Here is a 6000-nt window from a genome sequence, read left to right on the forward strand (position 1 = left end):
CAGTATTCATGTTGCAGAACTGAAGCAAGGAGAGAGAAGGCATTCTGAAATAGTTTTCTTTGCTTGTTTTGTGCATGCCTTCATATGCTGTGGTGGGTGATCGGCATTTGTAAGTGCAGGTATTTCTTTCTAGCCTCAATCCTGGCGATCTTAAGCAGCCTTGTAATCAGCTCTTCAAGACAGTAACTGAAGAAGCGGCTTACAGAGCAAACCATCTTAATAAACGCGCAGCACTACAGCTAGCTTTCCCTTGTCCCCATCAAAAAGAAGTTTAAGAGAGGAATTTTCAAAGTGCGTGGCACTGGCTCAGTTCCTGCTGGTATCACTGAGAGTCTCACACAGACAACGTGTGCCAATGCCGTATGTTTTGTAAAATTCCACCTTATGATGTCGACAAATCCATGATTTCCAATACTAACTATTTCTTCTTCTCCTCAAAGAGGTTCTTCTGAACCTGACTCACAGAGCATGGGATTCAACTAAGGGTGTTATCTGTACTGGCAATCACATGGAATTTCATGTGATCTGCGAATACTTGATTTTGGGCACTACCTATAGCTGTTAGGCTACTACATATAGAAAGATTATAGCCCTATAGGACAAAATATAAGAAGCAATGATATTCTTTTTAGGTGATGAAGATACTCTTTATATGTAAGAAATCAGAACTCTGTTTGTAGGGTGCAACAAGACTTTGTCATGGTAACTCAGGAGAGCTCACCTCCCCACCCAAGTGTGCAGAGTCCCAAGCACCTCTTCCCTCCTTGCTACAGAATCTTGGGGTACTTCACTTCGCCCTCCCCATCTGCACACACCCCTGCACAGCCATCAAGGTGGCAGCCGGCTGCAGCTGGCAGAACTGGGACCACAGCACCTGTGTCACACCAGCCAGTTTGCTAATGCATGGAAGAGAACATCGCGTATGGACGGAGTGTTTTACCACCCACCCCATCATCCACCCCCTGGAGCTTCTCTCCCAAGCAGGGCTCCGCTCTGCTGGGTCCCCGTCTGATCAGTGCCCTGTCCCAGGGCTCCCACTCTGGTGACACTCTGCTCTCCATACAGCCAGAGTTTTCACCCACAGAGTGCCGTGACTCTCACCTCTGCGGGGATCTGCTCTTGACTTTCAGTTTAACACAGTCTGACCTTTTTAAATGATGTTTGGAGAAATGCGGTAGTTTTGCAGTATGTGCTGTAACGTTTTGTTATTCACAAACTTTTTCATTCCAGTTTTAACACGTATGACAGCATACTCTTTTTACACCGCAGCGCTGCTTTATCAAAAAATACACAGTGTACTTAATTCTAGTGAAATGTTCTGCTGGAGCAAATTCTGCCCATTTCAGGTAACTGAATCAGTCTGGTACGTGCAGTCCACTGGATAAAGGTCAGACGTTACGTCCTGAACTCAGGCTTTAGAAAATAATAAATGGATGGAGTTTTCATTTCAATTACATACATTAACTTTACTCAGCTTTCAAAGTGCATCCTGACATCTGTGGATGTACATATTTTCCAAAACTCTCGCTTCCTTTTTCACAGTCTCCTCCTGTGCTTATTTTTCCTTCCCAGCTCCTATTTACCGCTTCCCGTACGGGCCCTTCCTGCTGCCTACCTAACCCTTCCTCTTTCCTGGCCAGCAAACAGTGCAGAGCACACAGCAGTAACGCATCCATCCCCTCTGTGTTTCAGGCGTAAAGCAGCAGCAGCGGAGCTCAGGGAGTATTTGTCTCCCTGCTGTCACTACTGTCATGATGAGGGCACTGCTCAATTTCACTGTGTATTGGGTGGAGGGCTTGGGAAACAACGCCCGCAGATTTCTGTGTCATGACTCTTCCTCCAGCTGCGCCGGTCCCAAGTAATTGTGAACAGAGAAAGTCCATAATTGGACTGAGTTGTAACCAAACAGCTTTGTGCCTTTGACGAAAACTTCTTGTAAAATCGGATACTGCTTTTACAAGTTCATTTGTTTGAAATCACGAGGAATTTTGCAGTGGGTTCATATGGACACAATTCTAAAGAACAAGGAAACCAATAAGTGCCTTTTACCTAACAAACTAACCCATCTTTTTTTTTTTTTTAATTCGAGCTTGGACATTTTAAATGCACTTTCATTACTCTGTTATAGACACCTACCAATTTTGATCTGCAGTGAACCCAAAGGATATGATTTTTTAACCACATGTCTGAGGAACGTTACCGGCTTGCCAGGCTGGTAAATACTGAAAAAAGGCTAAGGAACCTGCCTAGGGCTGCCCACTTCTTCATTGACAGAAAATCCTGAACTCTGGGAACTCTGGGTCTCACCCCATTTCTCTCTTCACCAGCAGAAACGTCCAGGGAATTGCACAGTGTCTCAACAGAGTTGATTTAACCACAGCATCATGACTTCAGGTGTTGCTTTTTGCCCACAGCCACATTAAAAATGACTCTGAAGTGTCTCTCCAATCTGCTGGTATTTTTATCATAATTTACAGTAAATTCCTGTATTTTTTCTGTTCTTTCTAGCACTTTCTTCCTCCTGCTTCCACCCCCCTTTAGAAATATCCAACCAAATGGAACCCAGAATTTAACCTCAGAGGAGCGCTAGGAAGTGGAACGCTGCTGCAACTCAGGCCAGAGAGACTTTCAAAACGGTGCGTAGGCTGTGCACAAGTTTTATCCTCTGTCTTTGCCTAACAATGCTAAAAATACTGCCCGTGATGCAGAGCTGCAATACAAATGAAAAAAAAAAAGGCAAAAAAAAGGGCACTGGTATAATTTATTGTCTCTTGTGCAAAGCTGCTCGCTTCTGTCTAATTCCAGAATGATCTGTGCAAACGATAGCCCCTACAGGAACCTGCTATGGAGACACGGAAATCACAAAACCTCTAAGTTTGTATAGAGTTCAGTATAAAATTTTCATTTATACTGAGAAACCTTCAAGAACTTAAAAAAAAATCTAACAGACTAAGAAATTTAGGAAACTTTTAAAAAAAGTCTTTTGTAGTAATTATACTCTGAATAGTTCTTGACTGAATAGTTGAAACCTGTGTATAATCGTCTCTTATCTTCTGACACAACTGCACTCTGGTCACTTGACATTCCTGCAGCACAAGTGACAGAGAAGGAGACCCCATCTTTTCCTCTTGAAGTTTTTTTCCTAAAGGTTTTTCTGATAAGGGAGCAGGCACAGGGAACAAACACAGCTCAGGCTGATCTTCAGATTCCAGATGGCTCTTGAAGTACTGCCAGCTGGAAAGAGAATCCAGATGCAAATCTGACAAGTGACACGCCAGGCGAATCTGAAAACCAGCCCAAGCCAAACCTGTGTCGCCTACCAGCACTCTCAGTTGCTCTGCGTTCCGAATACAGGAAAACGCCAGGTCTGCTGCTGATTTTCTGCAGGTGACTGCCATTTCTCAGGTTGCCATTTGTGTCATCTATCTACGTTTTTTAGGAAGCACACTCGCTCTCTCAACAACCCTTTCCTCTTCAGTATTTCTTATACACTTCCTCATCCATAGGATTCTGGGGGAGCAGATAGCTTGGTAAGGTGAAAACAAAGTTCTCTGCATATGGCAACTGTGCTGTGAATTTTTTGGCTAACATTGCCAACAATAGTGCCAAAGTAAGTGAGGTGAACCGAGGGAGAGATTTCACAGCGTTTGTGGGTCTCCCTCCGGACAGGCGTTCGCTGAAGCAGCTGAGCAGCTGGCTGCTGCCCCGCGGGTCGCAGCGGGCAGCGCGAGGCTCCAGTGTCTTAGGAAGGGCAGCCTAAAAGTGAGGCATTACTGGTCCACTGGCTCGGATCCCCCTTCCTACCCTGGCTAACGAGGCTGTGATGAACTGCCAGTCTGAGAGGAACTACTCTGAGACTGGTTTTGCTCTTTTTTTTTAATTTACCTGAAAATTTGAACACAGTTCTAAAAGATTTTCCTCTTTCCAGCTGGTTGATAGTCAGGAATTTGTGGGAATGTGGTATTCATGTACATCTCTAATATTAAACATCACCCCTGAATGGTGTATTCGTACTCCTGGAAGAGAGGATATAATTCTGTCCTCCCTTTTGAGATGAAGACAAGATCCCATGCAAACAGGACACTAATGCAGAAACCAATTAGCTTGTATTTAAAAAATGAAATTAAACCAGAAATTATGGGCAAAAACGTAACTGTACATGACATGCATTATTTCGGCATTTAGCCAGTGTTTTAACAGTGCTGTGCGTTGAGATAAAAATTAGAGTAGACCCACTGCATGGACAGGCTGCCAGCTGATGAGATGTGTCCAGACATTGTATCTGGTCAGCCTTAATGGCATGCTTTACAAATCAACAGAAAGTGAAAAAAAAGAACAGTAAGTTAGAAATTTTAGGGTAGCATATTTTCTTCATACATTTCTCAGACACTAGGATCATCTCCAGGAGCATAGCTCAAATGTATTTGCACTTCCAAGATCAGCACTTTTGCTGAGTCCCAAACTTGCAAATAATGCAGCAATATTAAACACTGAAATATAAAAAAAACTACAAAGAAATCATCATTTTGGTTTGCTAAAACAGTAATAATAAAAAACCCTACATCTGCTCCAAGCTATAAAATTCAACTGCAGTTTAAAGGTAGCGTAACAATTTTCGAACATGCTTATCATGCTTATCTGAGAAGGTACAATCACTGTAGTACTCTAAAAAGAACACAGTGGCTGACTGAACTTAGAACAACTTGTAATATATATATATAACATCAGGTTTTCAAATAGTTAATAGACTGGGTGAGCCAATCAGGTCATTTTGACTGTATAGCATCACCAGCCAGATGTTCACACTCCCAGTCTATTCCAGAGGTAACATTTTTGAGACAACCAAGTCTCAGACAGACACAACATACTGCACGTACTTTGTGCTGAAAGAGTGGCAGATTCCCTCTCCCTGCATCATCTGTCTCTCAGGAAGGAGGAACTAAGTGCTGCTTTTCATTTTGGCATCACTACTTCTGCCACAACTGCTGACAGAGATAGAACGACAAATCTACATTTGCAGCTGGAGTTGAAACCATCAGGAATTTTGCTTTTCATAAGCCTCAAAAACAATTTCACTGCATGTTTTGGCAAGGTTTAAATGTTGGGCGTATGAATGACACATAAGGCTATCCCTAAAGCCTCACGCCAGGGTATGGAGCCTGCCACCCTCTTTTCATACTTAAACCCCAAGTTTCATTCAAAGACACTTTGATTCCTTAGGTTTCGGGGTTCCATACTATAATCAGCATTTCATTAGAAGATTACCAATAACTTTTTATTCATCCAGTTGCCATGTTTACTGCGCTACGGTAGTTACTTAGTATGATATCAGTAAATGGCTGTGTGTAGAGGGACAGACAACTCTGCTTGTGGAAGGAACTCACAGTTCAGTGGGATAAATTTTCACCCCTATATTACACTTTTGGTGCAAGATCAAATTTTGTATCCCCAGGTATTATGCCTTTGAAATGAAATTAATCAAAAAAAAAAAGAAAAAAGAAAAGGAAAAAGGATAAAATGAGGGAGTTGGGTAAAAAGCTAAACTCAGTGAGAAGCTTTGTGATTTTAGGCATTTGCTTACTTCCTTGCATGCCATGCTGCCTCTGGAAATAAAGTGGGGGAGTAAAGATAAAAAAGAAGTTTCATCTGCACCCACAGTGATGATTCTCTGCTAGCCATGAAGAAGAAATGAACATGGAACTGCTGAAGTATCTGCTATGTGATATGTATACGCATGAGCATTTGAAATTCTGTTAAGCTGGGGGGATTACTGGTGATATAGGTAAATTTATTACCTTAACCAGCTTGGGAAAAATCAACACCTTTTTTCAGTTCAAACTTGGTTGGTACTGCACAAGCAGAAGATAAATTATGAAAACATTGCCCTTTCCCAAGGTGGTACACAGGACAAAAAGGAATCATAAACAGAGCTTTAGTGGATGCTCTCTGCCACCAGGAGAAGATACTGTAAACGCTGCCAAGGCTTACACATACGTAAGC

At 42.4% G+C, this 6000-nt stretch overlaps 1 protein-coding gene across 1 annotated transcript in view; it reads right to left on the bottom strand.

Moving 5' to 3' along the window:
* Positions 1-6000, bottom strand: part of LOC104494897 (transient receptor potential cation channel subfamily M member 3-like) — a gene marked incomplete at its 5' end in the record, with an annotated part of 32101 nt that overhangs the window by 11771 nt on the left and 14330 nt on the right. The gene's annotated exons all lie outside the window — the stretch shown is intronic.

Source organism: Buceros rhinoceros, unplaced genomic scaffold (genome assembly GCF_000710305.1).
Source record: "Buceros rhinoceros silvestris isolate BGI_N320 unplaced genomic scaffold, ASM71030v1 scaffold37866, whole genome shotgun sequence".
Classification (NCBI taxonomy): domain Eukaryota; kingdom Metazoa; phylum Chordata; class Aves; order Bucerotiformes; family Bucerotidae; genus Buceros; species Buceros rhinoceros.